Source organism: Dromiciops gliroides, chromosome 2, assembly GCF_019393635.1.
Source record: "Dromiciops gliroides isolate mDroGli1 chromosome 2, mDroGli1.pri, whole genome shotgun sequence".
Lineage (NCBI taxonomy): Eukaryota > Metazoa > Chordata > Mammalia > Microbiotheria > Microbiotheriidae > Dromiciops > Dromiciops gliroides.
Window position 1 is genome coordinate 485,268,149 of NC_057862.1, and position 26,525 is coordinate 485,294,673.

General features: G+C 41.3%; 1 protein-coding gene across 3 annotated transcripts in view; it reads left to right on the plus strand.

Moving 5' to 3' along the window:
• LOC122741117 (c-Maf inducing protein) overlaps window positions 1–26,525 on the plus strand; it is a 289,560-nt gene that overhangs the window by 141,786 nt on the left and 121,249 nt on the right. The window lies entirely within an intron of this gene.

Consider the following 26,525-nt stretch of genomic DNA (forward strand, 5'->3'; position numbering starts at 1 on the left):
GAGAGTGGGAGACAGCGAGAGAGAGAGAGAGAGAGAGAGAGAGAGAGAGAGAGAGAGAGAGAGAGAGAGAGAGAGAGAGAGAGAGTGTTTTAAGAGACCTGCCCAGGAAAGGTTTGGTCCTTATCTAAGAGCCACTCTAGCTCACTGACTGCCTTAGGATAAGTATACTCTGGGACAGCCCACTAGCAAGCTCCCTTCCCCTAATGGGTATTTTTTTTAGGGACAACTGAGGCCTAAACTACTTTTTTTTCTTCTCTGAGCCTCTGCCCCTTTGTTCTCTTTGTTGTTCCACAACCCTGAATCATTGGCAATATTATATTTAGCTAGTTCATATTGAGGAATCCTCTTTACCCCAGTGTCATAGGACTACTATCTTCTATCTACCTGTCAGCAATCACAGGCACGTGGTGTAGTTAAAGCCCAAAGGTGGTTCAGAGGTGGTGAAGTTTCTCCTTGTAATTCCATTTTCTTTTTACTTCCATGCCAGGGAGGGTCCTGTCACTAAGCTCTCCTAGATCTGGACAGAACACAACCTTCCTATTTCCTTCTTTGGGCATAGTATTCAACTACAGATAGAAGCCATTTTCCAGGAAATTTCCCTGTGCTGCCCTCATGGGCTGTTTGTTTTCTTTTTCCCTCTCTGGTTCCTGAACCCGGACTTCACTTTCTTCCTCTTCCTTAAATTTTACCTAGTGGATAGAGAGCTAGCCTTGTAGCCAAAATGACCTGGGTTCAAGTTCTATCTCTGACACACACTGGCTGTGTGAACCCTGGCCAAGTTACTTAACCCCTAACTGTCAAGGCAGTTCTCAAAGATTATTAGCTTCAGAGGTGTCAGATTGTATTGGTGGAATGAGTTTCTTCAGCTAGGAATTTCTCATACCAATGAAATTACTGATCCAGTCCCTGTTTGTACCTGTTTGTAGCCGCCCTTGCTCTGTTCTAGGCTTAACATTGTCTCTAGGTGCTACTCATCTGTCTCTTTTCTTTTAAATGCCTGGGCCAAGTCTATCTTTTCCCCTGTTACTTATTCTATATCTTTGATTTCAAATCCAGCCTACCCAATAATTATTTCCTGGCTAAGTTTTTAAGACCTTTCTTTGGAAAGGGGTTCCAGTTTGATTTTACAAAGAAGTTGTTCATTTGGAATTGGTTAAAAGAAAGAAGAAATGGTATTAGCAAAATCATCGTTCCACCTTCCATTTGTATGCTGGCTAGGCATTCCTTGTAGTTCAAGTAGGCCCTGGAAAGGATTTCATGGGTCAGGATAAGGTCATTTGGGGCTGATGGTTGATGGAGGTAAAAGAGACCCTCAGCATAATAAGTGGGCCCATTCAGTGTCAGGGCATACAGACAGCCCTACACACCCTATCTGCCCCTGAAAGCTTAAGGGTATTATAATAATCACAGCAGAGCAATCTTTCAGCAATGGTAACCATGCCATTTGGCTAAAATGATGCTTAACCTTATTTTATATTCACATAGTTTAGGAAGGTTTTTGTACAGAATGAGAGAAAACATTTTTCTGCTTGAAGGAGATAAAACATCAACCATCTAAGAAGCTTTACTCTATTTTAAAGTTTATTTCTGAATTGGAGGACAAAATCAAAAGTAAATAGCTCTAGTTTTTAAAAGATTTTAAAATACTACCTTACATTACACAAAATGCTGCTTACAAGTTTATATAACATGTTTCCAAAAAGCTTAGGGGTTTTCTTGTATATTAGCTCTATTCTTTCCTTTTTAATTGCTTTTAAAAATTCTGAACTTTTAACAAAGTTAAGTGAGCCTATTTCATATGCAAAGTAAAATAGAAAAATAGAATTTTATGTGAAATTTAAAATTGCTGTTGTATGTAACTTGCTTTTCCTTTTAAGTAATAAATTCAACATGTAACTTTCAAAGCTGTCCTATTTGTGTTTCCTTCTTTTTTTTTTTTTCTTTTTTTTTTGGTGGGGCAATTGGGGTTAAGTGACTTGCCCAGGGTCACACAGCTAGTATGTGTGTGTTAAGTGTCTGAGGCCGGATTTGAACTCAGGTCCTCCTGAATCCAGGGCCGGTGCTCTATCCACTGTGCCACCTAGCTGCCCTTTTGTGTTTCCTTCTTATCTCCATTGTGTTATCTACTGTGCATTTAAAAAAAAAAACACCTCCCTTTTATTATTCTCCTTTATTTCCTTTTTAGGGGCTCATCCTTATTTCTACCTGCCTCTCTATCTCAACTCTTTCCCCCTGTCCTTCACTGAAAGGAAAAATAAGATCCTTGTAACAGATATGCACAATCAAGTAAAACTTATTCCCACATTGGCAGTGTCCAAAAATGTATGTCTGATGCTTCATCTTTAATCAGTCTCCTTATATATCTTGGACTTTATTGTAATAACTTATTGTAAAGATTTTTCTCAGATAACTGTTCCCTTATAACTTTAATTGCATTGGGTTTATTTGTACAAAACCTTTTAAATTTATGTAATCAAAACTGCCCTTTTAAACCTTCTGTTATCCTTGTTAACTTGTTTTGTTATTAACTCTTCCCTTATCCACAGGTGTGAAAGATTTATTTCCCCCTTATTCCTTATTATTTATGTTGTGTCCTTTTATTTCTAAGTTATATATCCAGTTGGAGCTTATCTTGGCATATGTTGTTTGAGGTTGGTCTACACCTAATTTCCTTCTTTGTTGTTTTCTGAATATTGAATCCTTTCTTCCCTATCCCCAGTAGCTGAGGTCTTTCAGTTTATCAAAATGTATGCTACCAGGTTTGTTTGCTTCTATATCTGTTGTATTTTATCCATTACACTGATTAATATCTATTTTTTTTAACCCGTGCCAGATAGTTTTGACATTGCTGTTTTGTAGTCTAGTTTGAGATTGGTGCTTCTGGATCTTTTGCTTCTCAATTTTTTCCATTATTTTCCTTTAGACTATTGACCTTTTGTTGCTCCAGGTGATTTTTATTATTTTTTTTCTGGCTCTATAAAGTTATCCTTTGGTAGTTTGCTTGGTATGGCACTGAGTAAGTTACTCTTAAATTTAGGCAGTATTGTTTTACACTCAGGCTCTGAAGTTCACTTTTAAGGTTTTAGGCAGGGAACGCAAATGAGAGCACATTGGATTACATTGTTTTCATTTTCTGACAGCAGAAGGTTGAAAAACTCATCCATGGAGACAGAGGATTTCCTAAAATACACATTTATCACATAGGTCCTTGTGTAAGGGACTCTGGGGAGCACAGTGTACAGTTTTTCCAACTGTAACTTTACAAAAGCTATAGAAACACTCTCCCAGTGGATTTTTTTTTTTTTACTTTTAACTGACTCAATAAAGAGGAAGAAGCCATGATAACAAATCATAACTCAGTAAAGGCATGTCTATGGCAAGCCACGATATTTGTTGGAAAGGCCCAGAACTAGAAGGATGGAAGGCCTTGATGATAAATAAAATAGTTGGAGGGTAGTTGGGGTGGGAGGGGAGCAGGTAGCAATGCCCTTCTCTTAGAAACTGGGGCTGAGGAGCAGGATCCCATTCTAGAGTAACTTAAGAATACATACGGAACCAAATACAGGGACCATTGATATGAGGAAACAGAATATAAGGCAAGGGTTTGTTTGAATTTTTTTTATTTAAAAAAAAAAATCTGTGTCTCCCCTGTCCTCCCCACAGAGTTTAAATGACTTTCCTAGGATCATAAAGGTAAGGAAGTAGCAGAGCCAGGATTTGAATACAGATGTTTTTACTCTTGATCTAGTGCTTTGACTCCTTCATTATATGAACCTACCATCTTTAACTACACAATCCTCCCAGGATCTCTCCTTATCAGTAGGTCCCACAACTCTCTAAGCCAAGCTTAGAGCCATCCCTGATGTTGCTTACTCTAAGACATTTGGTTAATGAAATAAAATTGAAAAACTTCCCAAGAAAATACCTCTTGCCACAAATAGCTATTTAGAATCCCTCTTGGAGGGTGTACCTCAGGCCTCCTCAAATTTATACATATTGCTTTTCTAGGTGGAGAACCTAAGGGTAGGTTGCAGCTAGGTGGTGCAATGTATAGAGAGCTTGACCTGCAGTCAGGAAGACCTGAACTCAAATCTGGCCTAGCCCATCTTATGAGTGGCCATCCTGGGCAATTCACCAAACCTTTATCTGCCTCAGTTTCCTTATCTGTAACATGAGGATAATAATAACATTTATCTCCCAGGATTGTGGTGAGAATAAAATAAGATATTAGTTGTAAAGCTTTTTAGCACAGTGTCTGGCACATAGTAGGTTCTATAAAAATGTTGTTGTTGGGGCGGCTAGGTGGCGCAGTGGATAAGAGCACCAGCCCTGGACTCAGGAGAACCTGAGTTCAAATCTGGCCTCTGACACTTAACACTTACTAGCTGTGTGACCCTGGGCAAGACACTTAACCCCAATTGCCTCACTAAAAACAAAAAAACCAAAAAACAAAAAACTGCAGAAAATGTTGTTGTTGATGATGGATACAGTGCTGTCTGCACTATCTTTAAAACAGAGAATGCTTTTCCCCAAAGTTTAGACTGATTATCTTCATGGACACATAGTAGAAAGAACATTCTAGTCAGAGGTCAAAGGCTCTATGCCAAGGAGTAGTAATCATAGGATTTAGATTTATAATGAGCCTAAAAGATCTTCCAGTCCAGCCCCTTCAGAGAAGGTAACTGAGAACCAGAAGAAGAGATTTGTTTTCAGGTAGTACATGGCAGAACCAGGATTTGAATCCAGATTTTCTCATTCCAAATCCGGCATTCTTTCCCCTAGATTACACAGCCTTCCTTCTCCTTATCTGGCAAATGGAAGTACTAGTGCTTATATGACCTACTCCACAGAAACTCAAGGAACAAATGAAACATGTATGAAAAGCACTTGGCAGATCTTAAAAGCACTTTATGTGTCAGCTATATTCTCTCATTATCATAGAAACATCTATTATCCTTATTATTTCTTCAAATGTCTCTGCTAGCCTTTTCTTTAACAAATACTAAGGTTGTGTGTAGCAGGATTCAGGAACTATTGTACTACTTTTGATTACTAATGCCCTGTTCTGTCTAGTTCATGCAAAACTGTTAAGAGCAGCAGAAAGCTATTAGCAACCTTCATTGATTGATTACAGCCCTTTGATTCATTAGATAGGAGGCAAAGGAGCCAGGAGTGCGTCCCTGCAAAGCCTCAGTATTGATTCCTGGTTGTTAATGCTGCTTCAGAGCCCATATCAAAACATGACAGCTTAAATCAGGTTCCTGACAAACACAATTCCAATCCTAAATGGTACCAGACAAAGCTGCCTTCTAGTCCCCCTTTTTATCCACTTTGAACAAATAATATGGGAGAAATAGTGAACTAGAAAGAGGTAGAGAGAAACATCCAGGTTTGGGGGAAGGTGCATTGTTTTAGAGTCAGAGACAAGTGTTCGAGTTCAAGGTCTGATGCTTATTAGTTATGGGACTGGTTATAAGCCTTGTAATTTCTTTTAGCTTCAGTTTCCACATCTGTAAACTGTGGTTAATAATACTCTCACCACCTACTTTTTAGATTTTTATAAGGAAATCACTTTTTAAACTTTAAACTATAGAAATGTGAGTTACTTTGTTGTTATTTTTATTTATCTTTTACTCTAGCTAACTGGGAAACAAATATCCTCATCTAAACCAAGGTGACTAGAAATAGTCTTAATAAGCTAATACTGCCATAATAATAGGACCATAAATTTGGAGCTGAAAGGGCTTTTAGGGTAACCTAGTCCGATCCCTTGATTTTATAGATGAGGAAATGGAGGCAAGTTAAGTGATTTACCCAAGGTCACACAGAGACCGGCATAGAGCAATAGTAGAACAAAGATTTGAACCTAGGTCCTCTGATTCCAAATCTAGTATTCCTTCCACTGTACTACACTGCTCAGCATTAATTATATACAGAACAACATTTTATGTCAGCCATTTACCACTTTTAAAATGTCTAACTTTATATAATACGGTGCACTTGGTCAGCTCAGTCAGCTGCTCAGGGACAACTGCTAGTCTACTGATTTGGGGTGAGGGGGAGATGGGGGAATTTCCAGAGTCTAGACTAAAATTTATATATCAGAGGTTACCTGTTAACACTTTTCCAAAACATTTTTTCAAGTTGAAGTTGGTTAACCCTAGTTATATGGCACAGAATCTGGGAGTCTTAAACCCCCATGTTTCAAGATAGTTCTTCTAGGACCTCAATGATAGTGGTACTTTCTTTCTGTGTTTATCTCCAATTTATTTTGTATATCTCTTGTTTGTACACAGTTGTTTGCCTTTTGTCTCTCCCATTGGACTGTGAGCTCCTTGACTGTTTCTGCCTTTGTATCCTAAGTGCCTAACAGTGACTGGCACCCAGCAGACACTTAAATGCTTGATGACTTCATTTGACAGTTTTCTGTTGGGGGAAAGCGTTTCTATATCTTTTTGGCATACTAGGCATTGGGATTCACTTCATCTTAAGGGGGCCTTTTATAATCTAGTTCTCTGTGAAAATCACTGCATCTCTATTGGAGCCTTGATGTAACCATATAGTTACTGGTTCATAAAATTTAGAGTTGGAAGAGTAATGAGAGTACTTTTTCTTACTACCCTGTTCGATTGTATTGAACACTTGCAAATTCGTGTGACTGAGTGAGCATCTCTGAGTTCTCCTGTAGTATACCAAGTTTTCTCTAGACAATACTGTTCCATGAGCAAAAATGGTTTGAGGAATACTGCTGAGATCAGGTATTCTAGCCACCATTTTCCAGATGAGGGAAGAGAGAGCAGGAGGTTTACCTAAATTTACAGAGGTGGTAAGTAGCAGAGCCAAGATTTAAATTCAGGCTTCTAACTTTAAATCTAATGTTCTCTTTCTCCTAAACTGTACTGCCTGTGTTGTGGGGAGAACACTTCATAATGAGTTGCTCTTTGTAGTCATTAAGTGCCATGCAACTGTGAGCTTTTGTTGTTATTATTAACAGTTATTATTACCAGGTTATTATGATCAGTCATTCATTAGTCAGTTAGCATTTATTAAACCTCTACTCTGTGCCCAGCACTGTGCTAAACTCTGGGGAGCAAAAGAAAGGCAAGTAATAGTTTCTACTCTCAGGGAGCTCACAGCCTAATGGGTGAGACAACATGAAAACAACTCCATACAAACAAGACATGTATAAATGGGAGTTAAATTGGAGATGATTAGCAGAAGGTTAGCATTAAAAGGTCTCAGGAAAGGCTTCTTGTAGAAGATGGGATTTTAGCTACACCTTAAAGGAGGCCTAGATAAGGAGGGAATTCTAGACACAAGAGACAGGCAGTGAAAACACTCAAGAATCAGAGACAAGTATCTTGTGTAAGGACCCACAGAGATGCCAGTCACACTGGAATGCAGAGTAAGTCAAGGGGAATAAAGTATAAGAAGACTGGAAGGGGCTTTAAAAGCTAAACATATGACTTAATATTGCATCCTAGAAGTCATAGGGGACAACTGGAGTTTTTTTTAACATGGAGGTGATATGGTCAGGCCTACATTTTAGGAAGATCAATTTGACAGCAGCCTAGATGGTGGCCTAGAATGGTGAGGAAATAAGCATTTATATAACACCTAGTATGTTCTAGGCATTATGCTAAGTACCTTTTTTCTTTTTAAATGAATGTTATCTCATTTAACTCTGGGAGGTATGTGCTGTTATTATCCCCATTTTACAATTGAGGAAACTGAGGCAAACACAAACTAAGTGGCTTGCCTCCAGTCCCATAGGTCACACAGCTAAGAGTTGTCTGAGGCCAGAACTGAATTTCCTGACTCCAGGTCCATTGCTGTATTCACTATGCCACCAGCTGCCTCTGTGGGCAGAGGAGGCAGAGATTTGATACAAAGAGACCAGCAGTCATGCCATTACAATGTTCCAAGTATGAGCTGATGAGGGCCTGCACAAGGGTTGTAGCAGTGTCAGAGAAGAGAAGGGGGCATATATGAAAGATGTTGTGAAGGTACAAAGGAAAAGACTTAATAACTGATTGGACATGGGAAGTGAGAGAAAGTGAATTGAGGATTGAGGATGAGTCTGAAAGACTGGAAGAATTGATGGTGTCCTTGACTTTAATAGGGAAGTTCAGCAGGGGGAAGAGCTGGGGGAAAGATGAGTTCAGTTTTGGATGTTTTTTTTTTTAAGTGAGGCAGTTGGGGTTAAGTGACTTGCCCAGGGTCACACAGCTAGTAAGTGTTAAGTGTCTGAGGCTGGATTTGAACTCAGGTCCTCCTGACTCCAGGGCCGGTGCTCTATCCACTGCGCCATCTAGCTGCCCCAAGTTTTGTGTGTGTGTGTGTGTGTGTTTGTTTTTTGTTTTTTTTTAGTGAGGCAGTTGGGGTTAAGTGACTTGCCCAGGGTTACACAGCCAGTAAGTGTTAAGTGTCTGAGGCCGGATTTGAACTCAGGTACTCCTGACTCCAGGGCCAGTGCTCTATCCACTGTTCCACCTAGCTGCCCCATGCCTCAAGTTTTGTACATCTTGAGTTTAAGATGCCACAGGACATCTGATTTGAGATGTCCAAAAAGTAGTTGAAGATGTGAGACTAGCAGTCAGGCAAGAGGTTAAGGCTGGACAAGTAGATTTGAGAGTAGTATACATAGAAATGATCATTGAAACTGGGAACTAATGAGATCAAGTGAAATAATATAGCAAAGGAAGAGAAGAGGTTCTAGTACAAAGCCTTGGGAGATGGATATCTGTGGTTAGCAGGTATGACAAGGATGAAAATCCAGCAAAGGAGACTGAGAGGGAGGGTTCAAACAAGTTGGAAGAGAACCAGGAGAGAGTAGTGTCATGAAAACTTAAGGAGAAGACAGTGATCTGCAATGTCAGAAGCTGCAGACAGAGTAAGGATTGCGAAAAGGCTTGAAATCAAGTCTGAGTGAGTGTGCCAGTACAAAGAAAGAAGGGGTGCAGTGCAGATAGCACACTGAAATCCTCCCCATTGGTTGCACAGCCTCAAGGGGTGGATTCATGGACAGTCATGGGCTACAATTATATTATGATCATCAGTTTTTTCATTGTCATTATTGTCTACTTGAGAAGTTTTATAATTTATCATTCCTTCTAAAATGTGGTACCTAGGACTGAACACAGCATTACTGATGTGGATGTCCAGAATCCTGGATCTTAACCAGGACAGAGTATAACAGAATGATCATCTCCCTATGACTGAACACTGTGCTTTTGATAATGCCACCTAAGCACAAATTGACAATTTTGCTTTTATGTAACATTGTTTATTTATCATCTAACCCCACCCCTCATCATGTACCTAGATTTCTTCACATGAACTGATAATCTAGCTACATTTCTCTCATATTGTACTTGATCCCTTTAAATTCCAATTATGTCTAGTATGTTATCTATTCCTCTCAACTTTGTTTCCTCTGAAAAATTGATAAACATACACATTATATTTTTATCTAAATCACTGACAAAAATGTTTTATAGAATAAGGCCAAAAACAGAACTTTGCCACATCTATCTAGAGACATTCAATACTGATAACATTCCATTAATGACTACTCTTTAGGTCTGTTCATTTTGCCAGTCCACTATGGAGAAGAAAGTGCAAACATTATTATCCCCATATTATAGATGATAAAATTGAAGCTCAGAGAGGTGGTCAGTTGTCCAAAGTTATCCGCTAGTTGCTGTTGAGTTTAACAGGAACTCAGGACTCTTGATTCCTACTCTGGTATTCTTTGTACCATGCTAGTCTGCCTCCCTAGGTTATGGAAACTGGGATGTGGTTCTTTTTACATCTTCATATGCCCATGATGACCACAACTGGAAGGGCACAGGCCTGAAAATCTCAATATTATGCTCTGTTATTAAACGTCTTTAGTCACTTGACCATAAAAGGGGTGGGGCTGCCATGGCTAGGATAATGATTAATGAGTCTAAGAAAATAGCTTACAGGTCCTCTGAGAAGCACAGCCAAAAAATAACTAGGATGGTAGATATGATAAATCAACCCTGGCACTTCTGCCCATGACTTAAGAAAAATCTGGGTAGAACCTCTGAGAAGTAGGCAGCAGGCCTAAGGAGGAGGAGTCTATGATCTTATACCCAGAAACCCAGAACTGCTTCCCCTGGAAAATGAGCCCTGAAGAGTTTGAGGTTAGGCACAAGGGACAGAGATTTGTGAGTTTTGGTCTAACTGCATTCCAGCTAAGCCTGAGTGGTTTTTAAATAGTAATTTTGGTATTATCTTCTATGTATCTTCTTCTTTCAGTACTCCAAAAGTTTGGGGTGGGTGGGAAGGGTTCTAGTGAACTGTGGGTTCAGTATAAACCAGCCTTCAACATAGCAACCACATTAAGAAAGTCGTAATGTCTAGGACAAGGAAGGTGATAATACTGATGTCCCTTGCCTTATTAGATTATACCTGTAATATTGTATTCAGTTATTGGTGCCATATTTTAGATTGGACATTAACAAAGGTCCATAGAGTGTCTATAAAGATTAGGAGGCTTGGGTACCAAGCCATAAGAGGATGAGTTAAAAGACTAAGGATATTGAGACTAGAGAGGAGCAAAATAGGGAGGCATATGATCGTGATTTTTATAAAAGAATGTAATATGGAAGAGGGATAAGGTTGTCTGCTTGGGCCCACAAGACAAAACTAGGAGTGTTGGTTCCAAAACAGACTGGATTTCCAAACCTCATGCAGTCATTTTATTTCAAATATCCTGTGATTTCATCAGTTGTGGCCACTTTCTATTGACGCAGATCCCAACCCTTCTACGTGGTTTCCTGAGTTGCTGTGGCCAAATAATTTATCCCTTGGTGGCATATCTTTTGCTGAGGAGTCTCTTCCTATTTAGTTAGGCTGAACCTCAAATGACAGTCCATAGCTCCATAGTACTCAAAGCCTTTGCAGCATTGTAGGACTTGTTAGAGCTTGTACTATGTTAGCTTAGCCTTTGAGACCTCATGGTTCTCTGTGCTTCAGATGAGGCACTTGAAAGATACATTTGTCAGCCACTTACTATGTGCTAGTGATTTCCCTTCCCTTCCCTTCCCTTCCCTTCCCTTCCCTTCCCTTCCCTTCCCTTCCCTTCCCTTCCCTTCCCTTCCCTTCCCTTCCCTTCCCTTCCCTTCCCTTCCCTTCCCTTCCCTTCCCTTCCCTTCCCTTCCCTTCCCTTCCCTTCCCTTCCCTTCCCTTCCCTTCCCTTCCCTTCCCTTCCCTTCCCTTCCCTTCCCTTCCCTTCCCTTCCCTTCCCTTCCCTTCCCTTCCCTTCCCTTCCCTTCCCTTCCCTTCCCTTCCCTTCCCTTCCCTTCCCTTCCCTTCCTTCCCTTCCCTTCCCTTCCCTTCCCTTCCCTTCCCTTCCCTTCCCTTCCCTTCCCTTCCCTTCCCTTCCCTTCCCTTCCCTTCCTCCTTCCCTTCCCTTCCCTTCCCTTCCCTTCCCTTCCCTTCCCTTCCCTTCCCTTCCCTTCCCTTCCCTTCCCTTCCCTTCCCTTCCCTTCCCTTCCCTTCCCTTCCCTTCCCTTCCCTTCCCTTCCCTTCCCTTCCCTTCCCTTCCCTTCCCTTCCCTTCCCTTCCCTTCCCTTCCCTTCCCTTCCCTTCCCTTCCCTTCCCTTCCCTTCCCTTCCCTTCCCTTCCCTTCCCTTCCCTTCCCTTCCCTTCCCTTCCCTTCCCTTCCCTTCCCTTCCCTTCCCTTCCCTTCCCTTCCCTTCCCTTCCCTTCCCTTCCCTTCCCTTCCCTTCCCTTCCCTTCCCTTCCCTTCCCTTCCCTTCCCTTCCCTTCCCTTCCCTTCCCTTCCCTTCCCTTCCCTTCCCTTCCCTTCCCTTCCCTTCCCTTCCCTTCCCTTCCCTTCCCTTCCCTTCCCTTCCCTTCCCTTCCCTTCCCTTCCCTTCCCTTCCCTTCCCTTCCCTTCCCTTCCCTTCCCTTCCCTTCCCTTCCCTTCCCTTCCCTTCCCTTCCCTTCCCTTCCCTTCCTTCCCTTCCCTTCCCTTCCCTTCCCTTCCCTTCCCTTCCCTTCCCTTCCCTTCCCTTCCCTTCCTTCCCTTCCCTTCCCTTCCCTTCCTTCCCTTCCCTTCCCTTCCCTTCCCTTCCCTTCCCTTCCCTTCCCTTCCCTTCCCTTCCCTTCCCTTCCCTTCCCTTCCCTTCCCTTCCCTTCCCTTCCCTTCCCTTCCCTTCCCTTCCCTTCCTTCCCTTCCCTTCCCTTCCCTTCCCTTCCCTTCCCTTCCCTTCCCTTCCCTTCCCTTCCCTTCCCTTCCCTTCCCTTCCCTTCCCTTCCCTTCCCTTCCCTTCCCTTCCCTTCCCTTCCCTTCCCTTCCCTTCCCTTCCCTTCCCTTCCCTTCCCTTCCCTTCCCTTCCCTTCCCTTCCCTTCCCTTCCCTTCCCTTCCCTTCCCTTCCCTTCCCTTCCCTTCCCTTCCCTTCCCTTCCCTTCCCTTCCCTTCCCTTCCCTTCCCTTCCCTTCCCTTCCCTTCCCTTCCCTTCCCTTCCCTTCCCTTCCCTTCCCTTCCCTTCCCTTCCCTTCCCTTCCCTTCCCTTCCCTTCCCTTCCCTTCCCTTCCCTTCCCTTCCCTTCCCTTCCCTTCCCTTCCCTTCCCTTCCCTTCCCTTCCCTTCCCTTCCCTTCCCTTCCCTTCCCTTCCCTTCCCTTCCCTTCCCTTCCCTTCCCTTCCCTTCCCTTCCCTTCCCTTCCCTTCCCTTCCCTTCCCTTCCCTTCCCTTCCCTTCCCTTCCCTTCCCTTCCCTTCCCTTCCCTTCCCTTCCCTTCCCTTCCCTTCCCTTCCCTTCCCTTCCCTTCCCTTCCCTTCCCTTCCCTTCCCTTCCCTTCCCTTCCCTTCCCTTCCCTTTTTTCTGTGTGTGTGGGGGATTTTCCTAGAAATTTTGTTTGTGGGAAAGCTTGAAAAGTATTTCTGACAGATTGATCCTTCTGTTCCATGAGGCCTCCCATGTCAAAAACAATAGGAGGGCAAAGGTGGGGCACACCAGAAGGAGGAGGGGTAGTTGGCATGGGATATTTTGCAACTTAATGGTTATATATTATACAAATTATTTGAAAAGATATATGTATGTGTGTGTGTGTGTATATAAAACATTCTCCTTGGTTACCACATCAAACCAAAGTTTGAATCTCCTATCTCTTTGTCTTTTATCTTCACAGTCTCACTATACATTTAAAATTTTTCAAATGAAGATCTGCCTTTTCTTATTCCCACCTTCCCCAATGACAAAATCAAGAAAAACAAGTCTCCCAGTTACATTACATATAACATCATCCTTATACTTTATACCCCCTTCCACACTCAGTCATCCAGCCACATTAGTTCTCTGTTGCTCACACATGGCAGATCATCTCCCAGTGTTTCATCCTCTATGGCTTTGTGCCGGTCATCCTCCCTTTCCTGGAATGTACTTTGCCTCATAGAATTCCTCTTTTCTTTCAAGACTCAGTGCCAACTTCTACAAGAATCTGTCCTTGATAACAACTACATATGCTCACCTCCACAACTTAGTAAGTTGTGTGACCCTGGTCAAGTCACTCTCTGTCTCAGTTTCCTCAACTATAAAATGGGGATAATAGTTATGCCTATTTCCTGCAGCTGTTGTGAGGATCAAGTGAGATAATATTTATAAAGGGCTTAGCACAGTGCCTGGCACTTATTAAATGTTTGTTCCGTTCTCCCCTTTAATTTAAAAGGTCTTTGAAGCACTCTCCATGTGGCATGTACACCTCTCCTGGGGTGGAGGCAGGACAGGGCAGTGTCATCGTGAGAGAAATAGCCTTTGGATCCTGGGTGGGAGGGAAGATGGCTCCTCATTGCTTAAGTTTGGGGTCTCACAATGAAGGAAAGTATGTACTTTCTGCAATCTGTATCCAAAAATATAGGTGGTTATGCCATGTAGATGTGCACAGGCAAGAACTGGGCAGTCTCTATAATTAATTTTCTAAAAGTCCACATGAGTTTTAGGGAAATGAGTGACACCTTTTGGAGTTCATACAGTGATGAACTGTTAATTCTCATCTCTCCTAAGCATAGAAAAAGTAGTCCTGTGAATTACACGTTATGGCATCTCCATCTCAAATAGATTTGAGATATTACAGATTTAGCCCAGTTCAAGGACAAGTAGGTAGACCAGATTGTCCTTTCCAAGAATGGAAGTTTTTGGCCTAGGCAGAACCAAGAGCAAGACATTCCTGTTCATGTGATATGTTACTATCACAGAATCTCCAAATCATAGCTGAAAGGGAGCTCATAGGCTATCTCTATGTAGGAATTACCTTCATAACATCCTCAACAATTGGACTTTCAGTCAGTCTCTACTCCTGTCTTATTCTTTGGACATTTGTAATGTTAGGAGGCTTTTCTTCAAGGGCTCTAAAATCTGTTTCTCCATAATTTCCTCTCATAGCTTCTAGTTTTTGCTTCCAGTACCATGCAGAAATCTAATCCTTCCTCTACACGATAGTCCTCCAAATACTTTAAAACAGCTAGCATTCTTCCTGGAAATTTTCCCTTCTGATTAAGTACTTCAATTCCTTCACTTGATCCTTATATGACGTGTTTTCAAGGCTACTTACAACCACCCTAGATGCCTTCTTCATTTGGGTCAGTTTGTTTTTGATCTTCCTAAATTTGGTATATGGAACTGAATGTAATATAAAACAGCCCTCACTGGACTATATTGCAACTTCTCACAACATAAACACAAAATAAATGGATGATAGCAGGATTTTGTTATTTAAAAGGTTTACATTTACAAAAATATTATTAAAAACTATCTGCCCATGTGTATCTCCTCTCTTTCCCTACACCCTTTTTTCCCCATGTTGTGACCTAGGCTGACACCTGATCTTAGAGCTCTAGTGGTACAGTACAGTAATACTCTTGTTCCCTTTTGCTGATTATCCAGCCAGACTCAGCCTCTGTAGTATTAGCTCTGGGAGAAAGAAGGAGCAAAGGGAGAATGGGTGGTGGAAGTGGGTAGATGGGTGGGTGAAATGAATAGATTAATCAGTATATGGCTAGAGAGGAAGCATGGATTTGATTCCCTTCCTTCTGGAATTCCTAGTTTTACACCTGTCTTGGTGTGAAAAGGGTTAGGAAATCCTGGACTGCCTAATTCCTCTCAGCAGTCTCTAAAACACATCAGAAATGGGTTCAGTATTGATTGGATAGAGCCAATGTATCATGTCCATTGGTAGGCAGAGATTTTGGCAGAGAGGCCAATAGAGGGAGCTGTGCCTCCTTTTCCAAAATACCCAGACTATAGAGTAGGGTGGCCCCAAATTTTCCCTGCTGAGTTTTCAGGGAGAACTTTGTTTGTGGTCAAGAGTGGTTAAATGTCAAATGAGCAGGAAAAAGTGAAGTGTAATACAAGGTAGGCACCATTATCAGTCAGGTCTTTGCTGGCTTCTGCTTATTCAAGTAGAGTTCGTGATCATCTTGGTCCTGGGTACCTCCATGACACACAGGCTGCTGTTCTATACCCCAAATGATATAGTTTTTGGAGCAAATGCCTCCCATAATGTCCCTATGGGACTGGGGGGCATGCGCTTCTATGGCTGTGGCCTTGGGCATTATTATTGCCCACTGGGTATTCCCTAAGGGGCTTTGAGTGCATGCTGCATGAGGCATAGAAAAACATTACCAGTAAACAGGAGATAAAAATGATCCTGAGACAATCAGTTAATCAAATCAGTCAACAAACATTGAGACAACAGGGAAAGGTTACATGTTTTTTAGTGTACTCCCTGTTCAAAGTGTTTTTTTTTTATCAAGCTTTGCTCTGGGGCTTAGACAGCTTGTCCATCCTGTTCTACCTTCACTGTCCAACATTCTGCTGATTTTAATCCACTTTTCTTTGTGGGATGCACAGAGTGTTGACATTCTAACAGGTCTTTTGAAAATGAGTCTCCTTGGATATCAGAAATCAAGAGCAAGTAGACCAGTGAGATCTTTAGGGGAACTTGTTGTGGGGAGGAAGCCTTGAGACTGAGAAGGGCTGTGAGCCCTTGGATATTCAGCTTTTACTCTGTTCCCAGCTTGTTTCACCTCTGACCTGGCTCAGCTCCTGACTCACCAGATTACTTTTCCACCCCTACCCCAGCTGCCTTCTCAGCTGGAGATTCTTCAACTTTTTCAGCCTAACAACAACTATAACAGCAGTGACAACAGTCATTTAAGTGCTTACTGTATTCCAGGCACTGAGCTAAATTCTGGATAGAGTACCAGGCCCGGAGTCAGATATGCCTGAGTTAAAAATCCAGTCTCAGACACTTATTAGCTAGCTGTATGACCCTGGGCAAGTCATTTACCTCTATCTAAGTTTCCTCATCTATAAAATGGGGATAATTAAAGCATCTACCTCCAAGGGTTTTTGTGAAGATCAAATGAGATCAAATTTGTAAAGCACTTAGTAGAATGCCTGGCACAGAGTAGGCATTTAATAAATACTTGTTCCCTTCCTCCTCTCTGGCTCCTTTTCTTTGCTAAGGAGACCAGACAGTTCTTTTTTGTCTGAGATTTTTAGCCAGTCTTCTCTTTCCAACCACCTCTTAGATAGGCAGAGACTCTACCAGGTGGGGTCAGTATCCTCTCTCTTGGTAACTATTTTTTAGTTAACTTCCTTGAATAGAGAGGAGCTTAAATTCAGGACTGTTACATTTAACAGGCTGACAATAACAGCAAACTGTGCAGCCCTGTTATTTCCTCCTGAGGACTTGGATGGGTAAAGTGTGTGTGTGTGTGTGTGTGTGTGTGTGTGTGTGTGTGTGTGTGTGTGTATGTACAGTATATATGTATTTTCCCCTCTGCATAAGTCTTACACTCAAACTTCCAGAAAATGTGTGTTTATATGTGTGTGTGTGTATACATACATAATATATATGTATCCCCTCCCCCCATGAGTGATATACTCAGACCTCCCGAGTGGATCTTGGTTGTTTTTATCTTAGAAAAAGCTTCCTCCATTTGAGTGTTGAGTGTCTGCCTCTTTACCTTCCTTCCTTCCTGTCTCTCTTAGAAATGAGGCAGGAGAGGCTGAGTACATGATGATTTGAGTAAGAAAACTCAACCCCTCCTATGAGCTGCTGACGTCATGATTCATGCTTCTCTTTTAGGAAGTTCCCCATGGAAACAAGTGGGCAGAGTTTGGCTTGATGGAGCCTGCTCACCAGAAAGGCAGGAAAGAGCCGACAACGGCCTCAGAACTTAGTCTTTGTGCTCTGGGAATTCAGGGATTGTCTTTTTGAGAGGTGCTTTCAATGGGGAATAGCATTCCCCAGCCTCCACCCTAAAGAACCTTGACCCAAAGTTAGAAACTCTCTTTCCTAGCTATGGATTTGCCTCCATTTCACCTTGGACAAGCCACTCTCCTCTTTGGCCTCAGTTTCCCCATCTGTAATAGGAGTGGACTAGATGATTGTAGCTGATCTTTCTTGAGCTGATATAATATGATACTATGATTTATAAATGATATCATACTGTGCACTGCTTGGTTCTGTGAGGAAGAAGAGCTCTGTCTTTTGAGGATATAATAAATGATGGTGCTTGATAAGAATAGTGGGTAGAAGATATGGGATCTTTCCTTCTTGGGACTCAGCACAGTTTATGGATCTCTGAAGTTTTTTTGGATTGTGGCCTGTGCTGTAAATGTATCTGGGTCCCTTGGAACTCTGTTCCCTCTATACTTTTTTTTTCCCCATCAAGGGCCTTCCTTTCTTTTTCTGCCCCTCTCCTGTCTCTGAGATCGGACTGTTGCCTTTCTGTGTATGGTTCTTTGCCCAGATGACTGTGGCTTTTTGGTATCTGTGGTATTTCTGTTTTTACTTGAATTTCAGTTTTGATGGTCCTGGTCCTTGGTTTTATGATAATTCAATTTAGCAAACAACTTAGGAATCTTTTGTTAGGTAGATCTTATGTGAGGGTACTGTGCTCAGGGTTGGGTTGTGAAGATGAAAAAGCCACAGGGTCCTGAATATGAGAGTTTAAAGTCTAGTAAGAGTATTCCATTAGCAGGGGCTATTGTAACTATGTCACAGGGTAGGTATGATGAGGGATCAGTCAATCAATAAGCATTTATCAAGTGCCTACCATGTTGCAAGCATCATACTAGGCATTGAGGATACAAATTAAAAGAATGAAACAATCCCTGCTCTCAAGGAGTGCTTTATGAAAAGGAGGGAGTGAACATTTTCAGCTAGGATACCAACTGCTCTCTGATGATGAATGAAGATTGTCCCTTTAACTAGGACTCTAAAACTCCTGGCGGGGCTAACGAGAAGGATCTCTAGGATCTGGAGCTGGCAGTTTCTCTCATTATCATGACCTCATGTTTCAGCCTCCCTGCAGCCTCACCAACTCGCCAGTCTTCCTGTTCATAATTGACTATAATGGTGTTCACTAAAGACTCCAGGGCATCCTTGCTTGTGATAAGTTCCATTCAGCAGGAAAGCATGACTTGTCTATGACCATCAAGATCACGTGCGAGCTGAGGATGAAATAGGAGATGGTCCCACTTGTCAGGTGCAGTGTCCATCTGAGATCCTTCTCAGAAAGTGGAGCTCAACCAATAGAAGGACTTCCCACTGATCGCTGGTCTAAGGGATGGTGGAGTGGAAAGAGCTCTTTAATCCAGAAGCCTTTATTGTCTGATGTGCAAATATAGCATTATGTTATGGCCCCTACTTTTAAGAGCTTATAATTCTATTGGGAGGATAAGATAGAAACACTGATAGCTTTAACATCCAATACTACAAGATAAGTATATTAGAGAGGTACAGAGTACTATGTTATTTTTCAAAAGGAAGATTCTTACCAAGGGGAATCAGAGCTGACTTTCAGGAGGAGGTGACATTTGAGTAGAGCTTTAAAAGACTGTTAGGAATGAGGATGGGGAGAGAGGACATTCTAGGCATAGGGAACAGTGTGAGCATAAGCAGAGAAGCAGAAATGTGCAGGACAAAGTAGTTTAGTTTAGCATAGAGTTCTTAGAGGGGAACAATATGAGATAAGGCTAGAGATGAGGCGGTTGAACTAAATGAGCTCAAAAGCCTCTTGCTTCTTAAAAGCCAATGATTCTATGATCTGATGGGAGCTTGTTCTCTGTGTTCTCTGGTACAAGATCCAAGCTGAGGTTCATCTTCTGAAGCCCCTGGGCCTCATATCAACACTTCTCCAGAAGGGGAGCAAGCTGGGGCTATTTTTTACACTTTATCTCAGGAAGTCATATGCTTCCTGGTACTACTGGTATGTCTGTTTGAGGATGGGGAAGGGAAGGCAAGATAGAGACTTTATGGCAGTAGAGAAGGAGGTATCACCAAGAAAAAACAGGCAGGGGTGGGAGGTGGGGAGGTGAAGAGGGTGGTCACGTTTGTAGTTTTGGCAGGGCAAGAAAGTATCCGAAAGAATACAGTATTGATTGATTGATAGTGGGTTAAATCAGAGGGGATCCCCCTGATTTCCCTCCATTGGGATTAAGTTTTAGCCTTGATTGTTTTCTAAAATGCAGTTTTTTACTCTTTCAAACCTCAACAATGGTGAGCTGAAGATAGCAGTTAGCCCTCTGTGTTATTTGGGCCCTCATTCTCTCCAAGGGGTCAGAAGCCTTCTTTTCTCCTCCTTCAGCCCAGAACAGTGTCTACAATGGAATCTATTGCTTTTTAGAAGCCCCAGGAGTTTTATTAATTTTAACTTGGGGAATTGCCACTTCCTGCCTTGCCTTATGGCCCTTCTTAGCCAAATTCTCCTTCAAATGTTTTTTAAAATACCTCTATTTTAACTCCTCCACCCCTCTTTCTACCAGGAGGGACTTAGTGAATATTTATGAAATTCATTAAAATAATTAGTCACTGAAATTTCATTAAATATAACTTTATTAAATGTTGAAATCTCTGTTTTATGTCTCATCTTCAATATAACAAGTCTTGGTTTCACTGACTGTCACTGGCCTTGCTCTACTCCACTGTCACCAAAAATGTACTCAGCTTTTCCTGGCCCTGCTATCCATTTTACAAGCAACAAACTTGGCTACTTTATCCATATAAGGAATCAATGTGACTGTTGAGTCTTCTATCCCCCAAAACACACATACATACATATGTCTTACCACACCCTGGGCTAGGGTTACAAAACCACTTTTTACTGAGAATCAAAATGGGAAATGAGACACAAGTCTTAAAGTATCACCCAAGGGACCCAAGTCCTTGTCTCCACTCTTTCCTTTTGCTCACTGTTATACTATGCTGTATTTTCTGGACCAAGGAGAATGTTCTTTAGTCAGGGAAAGATTGGACAAAAATGGTTATAAGGGAATTAGAACCCAAGATTAGTAAAGGAAAAGTAATAGAAGATCTGTTGAATTGTAATTAAAGTCAAAATGCCAGCCAAACAATCAATTCAACAAACATTTAATAAGGGCCTACTGTGTACTTGGCACTAAGGATACAAATACGAAGAATAAGACATACCTAAGGAGCTTACATTCTATCAGAGGATACAATATGAACATATGTAAGTATTACGGAATGAATACAAGATAAATACAAGGTAGTTCAGCAAAAGGGCATTCAGAAAGGCTGTGGAGCTTAGCTGCAACTGCAAGGAAGAGAGAAATTTTGAGATGTGATAGAGTATTCCAGGCATGAAGGACGGCCAGTGGAAAGGTATGGATGTAGGCAAGTGAGTGCTATGTGTGAGAAACAAAGAGACAGTCATTTTGGCTAGATTGTAAAGGGCAGGAAGAAGAGTAATATGTCAGAAGCACCCCCCCCCCCAAAAAAAGTTGTCAGATTATGAAGTTTTATGTGCTAAACAGAAATTTAGCTACTGAAATTTATTGAGTTGAGGAGTGATGTAGTTAGATCAGTATTTAAGGAAAATCACTTTGGCAACAACTATGTGCAAAGTGAATTGGAGTTTGGAGAAACTTGGGGCCGGAAGACCATTTAAGAGGCCATTGTAATAGACTGGGCAAAAATTGATGAAGGGCTGAACTAAGTAAGGTAGTGGCTGTCTCAGTGGAAGGAAGTAATTAAAGTTGAGAGACCATACAGAGGTAGAAATGGCAAGATTTAGTAACTGTTTGGGTTTGTGGGATGAAGGAGAGTGAGATGTTGAGAATAAAACTGATGTTTTAAAATTGGAAGACTAGAAGAGTGGTAATACCATTCACAGAAATAGGGAAATTTGGAAGAGGGTTAGGTTTTGAGGAAAAGACAATGAGGTCTGTTTTGGAAATGTTAAGTTTGAGATATTTCCAACTAGATATTCAATTTGAAATGTCCAATATGCAATCAATCGGCAAAGCAGGACTTAGGCCTGGAGGAGGGAATAGGGTTGAATATCTAAGTCTATGGGCCACCTGCATAGAGAAAATAATTAGATCTATGGGAGCTGAAGAAATCACAAAGAGAAAAAGGGCAGAAAGGGGCAACTAGGCGGTTCAGTGGATAGAGCACGGGCCCTGGAGTCAGGAGGACCAGAGTTCAAATCCGGCCTCAGACACTTAACACTTACTAGCTGTGTGACCCTGGGCAAGTCACTTACCCCCAACTGCCTCACCAAAACCAAAAAAACAAAGCAAGAAAAAGGGGAGAAAAAGAAGAGGAGAGGGTCCTGGACAGAGCCTTGGAGAACATTGACACTTAGGGGTCCTGGTTGTAAAAAATTTAATTATTAATAACTATAACCTGGAAAAATTATGTATAATTGGATTTATGAAAAATTATGATTATATGAAAAATGATAAATTTAGAAAAATTACAATTGGGCCATTAAAATGTAAAATATTTTTGATAACTAGGGCTAATTTTGGGGGGCTAAACTATGGATGACTAAACTGGGGACTTTTGACTATTTGGCTATCTGACCGTGTTTAATTTAATATGGGCCATTTATAAAGTTCCACCACACTGCTCCCAAACTGATAAACTAAAGATTAAGAAGCCTCTTAACCAAATAATCAAAGCAGAGTTTATGAGATACTGTTGAAAATTAAGAATGCAGGGAAATAAAATGTACCACCTGACTGCTTTCCTGCGGTCTCTTTCCACTGGTCTGGTCTCTTTCCCAGCTTCGAACTTCTTGAATACAATAAGGGCCTTAGCCGCCTGAGGCCTTAGGGTACTCAGGTCCTTTATTCTAATTCCTCTTAATCGTCACTTTCTCCAACCTGTACCCAGTGCTGACCTGCTTCTGTGCTCTCCGCTGCCTCCTGGTCAGTCTGTCTTCTGCCGCCTTTGCTCCTAGTCCTGAGTTGCTGTTTGTCCCGTCCTCCGTCTCTCCTTTCTAATCTTGTCAGCCGCCCTCTTGACCTCTTCTCAGCCCCCTGTCTCCTTGTCCGAACTGAACTCTCCTCCGTCCTTGTCCGCGCTTCCCTCTAGTCATGTCTATCTAGTCCATCCTCACTTCTTTTTCTGCTGTCTAACTCCCAGGTCTATATATACCTTTTCTTCTCTCCAGTCAAACCTCGGGGCTTCCTTTGCCCCCAAAGACCAAGCTAATCCGCCAGCCAGGTCTGCGGCTGGTGGTGGTGGTGGTGGTGGGGGGTGCGCTCCCGCTTCATGTGCCTCAGCACAGGCTATCCCGGATCTTTCGAATAGCTCTGCTCAGGTCGGAGGGAGCTGGGGCTTTTTTTCCCCCCAGCTGTCTGACCTGGTGTCTTGTATAGCCCATGGGGCTTTTTCACTCAGCTGAAGCTGAGGAGGAGGGGGAGAGACCCTGAAGGTCTAAGGCTTTCTAATCTCAGCCTAAAGGTAGGGTCCCCAAATCAAAATAAATTTCCACATGGTATTATAGTTAACCAGCAAAAGAGACTGCAGTCAGGCAAGTAGGAGAGAGTAGTAGTGTCATGAAAAGCAAGTAAGGAAGGAAATAGGTAAAAAGGAAGTATTTATTAAGCACCAGTCACTAGGCCCTTTACCAAGAACTTTATAAATATTATCTCATTTGATCCTCACAACAACTTTGGGAGATAGGTCATATTATCATCCCCATTTTACAGTTGAGAAAACTGAGGCAAACAGGAGTTAAATGGCTTGCCCAGGATCACTCAGCCAGTAAGTGTCTATGGTCAATTCTGAACTCAGGTCTTCCTCACTAGAACTCCAGGCCCAGTGCTTTATCCACTCTATCACCTTGATGGGAGGATCAGAGAATATTCATGAAGAGAGGTTAGTCAGCAGTGTCAAATGATGCATAGAAGTCAAGAAAGATTTGAAGACTGAGAAAAGGCCATAATTTTTGGCAATTAAGATAACTGTAACCTTTGTTTTGTTTTTCAATTTTATTTTATTTTATTTTTTATGGAAATCTCTCTTCTTTCCCATCTCACTCCCATTGGAAAAAATAGAAATAAAATCCTTATAACAAAAGTATGCATGTTCAAGGTAAACAAATTCCCTCATTCCTTATATTAAAAAAATATGTTTATATGTTTCATTATGCATCCTGAATTCATCACCTCTCTTTCAGGAGGTGGATAACATGATTCATTATTGATCTTTTGGAATTGTTTGGAATCATTAAAGTTCTTGTCTTTCAAAATTGTTTGTCTTTACAGTTTTGTTGTGATTGTGTAAATTGTTCTTCTGTTTCTGCTCACTTCACACCTTATCAGTTCATGCACGTCTTCTCAGATTTCACTAAAACTGTTCCTTTCATCATATTCTTACAGCACAGTATTATTCTATTACATTCATATACCATAATTTGTTCAGCCATTCCCCAATCGATGGGCACCCTCTTAGTTTCTTTGTCACAACAAAAAGAGCTGCTATAAATATTTTTGTGCATGTGGGTAATTTTCTTCTTTATGTGATCTCTTTAGAGTATTGACCTAGAAGTAGTATTGCTGTGTCAAAGGGTGTTATCTGCCATTTAGTAACTTTTTGGGCACAGTTCAATCCCAGCATGAGTGTGCCTGTTTTTTTGCAGCCCCTCCACTGTTTGTTGTTTTTCCTTTTGTCAACTTTTATAATAGGATGAGTGTGAAGTATAATCTTCGATTTGCTTTGATTTGTATTTCTCTCTTAGTGTTTCAAGCATTTTTTCATATTTCCATAGATTTGCTGCTAATTTTGGAGAAAGCAGTTTTAGTTGAGTGTTGTAATTGGAAGCCATATTGTAAGGGGTTGAGATATAAGAAGAGAGGAAGTGGAGGCAATGAGTGTAGATAGTTTTTCTTGAAGTTTGGTTGAAAAAAAAAAGAGGAGAGATATTAGACAATAGCTTGAGGAATTGGTAGGATCTAATAAAGGTGGTTGTTGTTTTATTTTTATCTATTTATTTGTTTGTTTATTCATTTATTCATTCATTCATTTTGTTGTTGTTTATTTATTTATTTATTTTTGGTGAAATGATTGGAATTAAGTGACTTGCCCAGGGTCACACAGCTAGTAAGTTTATCTGAAGCCGGATTTGAACTCAGATCCTTCTGACTCCAGAGTCAGTGCTCTATCCACTACGCCACCTAGCTGCCCCCAATGTTGTTGTTTTTAAAGGACAGAGATTTGAATGTGTTTCTAGGGAGTAGGGAAGGAACCAGTAGATGAGGAGAAGCTGATGATTGGAGAGGGGAAAGATTGAGGATAGAGTGTGATAGAAGAGTGCATGAAGAGAGTTTGGACTTTTAGAAAAGGATCACCCACTTCTTCATCAGAGACTGGAATAATGAAGGAAAGAATGGAAGGGCATGAAGTCTGTAGATTTTGAGATGTAGAGAAGTCTAGCAGAGGGAGCTCATGACTAATTTCCCCTGTTCTCTCAAGTAAACTATGAGGTTGGTTACTTGACTGAGAAAGGGGAGAGTTGGTAGTAAGGGAGGTTTGAGGAAATAAGTGAAAATGTGGATAGCTTCTGTAGGGAGTGAGATAGGGAATCATGGAAGACTAAAGGGATTGCTTTGCTGCAGTGAGAGCCCTGTTGAGATTAACTAACATAAACTTGTAATATACACAGGGTTGTGTGACTTCCTCTAGTTCAGTTCAACAGCACTTGGGTAGGTGTGAAGAAGGCAGTTGATAGAAGTAACCTGGATCTATGACTTGCAAGGAATGTGCAGCAAGAGGACAAGGGGGGGAGGATTCAAAGAAGGAAGACAATGTGGAATTGAATGACTTTACTATTGCATTGAGATTGGGAAGAGAGGATGATCTGCATCCCAAGCTACTAAACAAACTTGCAAGTGCGACTGATTTTCAGAGAGGAAGAAAGTGAATATTTCAAACTATAGAATTAATTTGATGTCAAATCTTGATAAAATCCCAGAATATATTATTGAAGGATATGTAAGCACTTAAAAAGGAAAGAGGTGATCATTAATAGGAAACATGAATTCATTGAAAATAAATCATTCTAGATTAATCTCCTTTCCCTTTAAAAAAAAAAAAAAGGACCAGACTAGGTATTCACCAATTGATCTTTTGTTTTTAATCAGTCTTAAGTACTTCAAAAGATGATTAGTGGGGCAGCTATGTGAAGCAGTGGATAGAGCACTGGCCCTGGATTCAGGAGGATCTGAGTTCAAATCTGGCTTCAGACACTTGGCACTTACTAGCTGTATGACCCTGGGCGAGTCACTTAGCCCTCATTGCCCCGCAAAAAAAAAGAAAGAAACAAAGTGAATAAAAAAGTTTCTTTAAAAAAAGATGATTAGTGGTGAGGGATTATTCTAGTTAACTATAAGTTTGATGTGTATCCATAGTGCAACATGGCAGCCACATTAAGGGGTTTAGTCTCTATAGCAAGGGAAATAATAGTTTCAGTGTTGTCTTCCATGATTAGATCACATCTGTAGTATTGTGTTCAGTTCTGATGATCATTTTTAAGGTGGATATTAATGAACTGGAGCATGTACAGAAAAATGTGACCAGGACAAGGTAAACACTTGAAGGTCATTCCATAAGATGTTAAATTAAAAGAAATGGGGGCATTTAACTTAGATAAGGGCAGTTATCTATGACAGACGAGGAAAATGCTGAAGACATAGCATTCTTGGAATTTAGGAAGGCAATTGACAGTGTCTTTCACCATGTTTTAAGATATTCAAGAGAAGAATATAATGAAGAATTGACCTCTTCACCAAATGATTGAGACTGGGAAAGACTGAGAGTGTAGCTAGAGGATGGATGATGGCTTAGAAATATACTGAGAGGTGGAGGAACTGAAGATCATGGTGAACATGAAGAATAGATTTAAGAGTAAATGGCAAAGAGAGAGATGGAATGATAAAAAGATTACTAGGTCATGGAATTTCAGAGTTCTTAAACGTGGAAGTGGACGGGTAGTGGCAGAATCAAGGGTATGATGACCCCATGTGTAGCTGAGGCGGAGTAGGGGAATAGGCCATGAGAACTGATTAGATTGAGGAATTTCATCTTAAAGGTATTTGAAGAATCATCTACATGTATGTCAAAGTGCTCGAGTAAGAGAACAGGACTTGGGGTAGAAAGGGAGATTGAACCAGGAACTGAACTCCTTGGGAAAGTGGGGTGGGTAAGAATGAGAAAACATGCACCC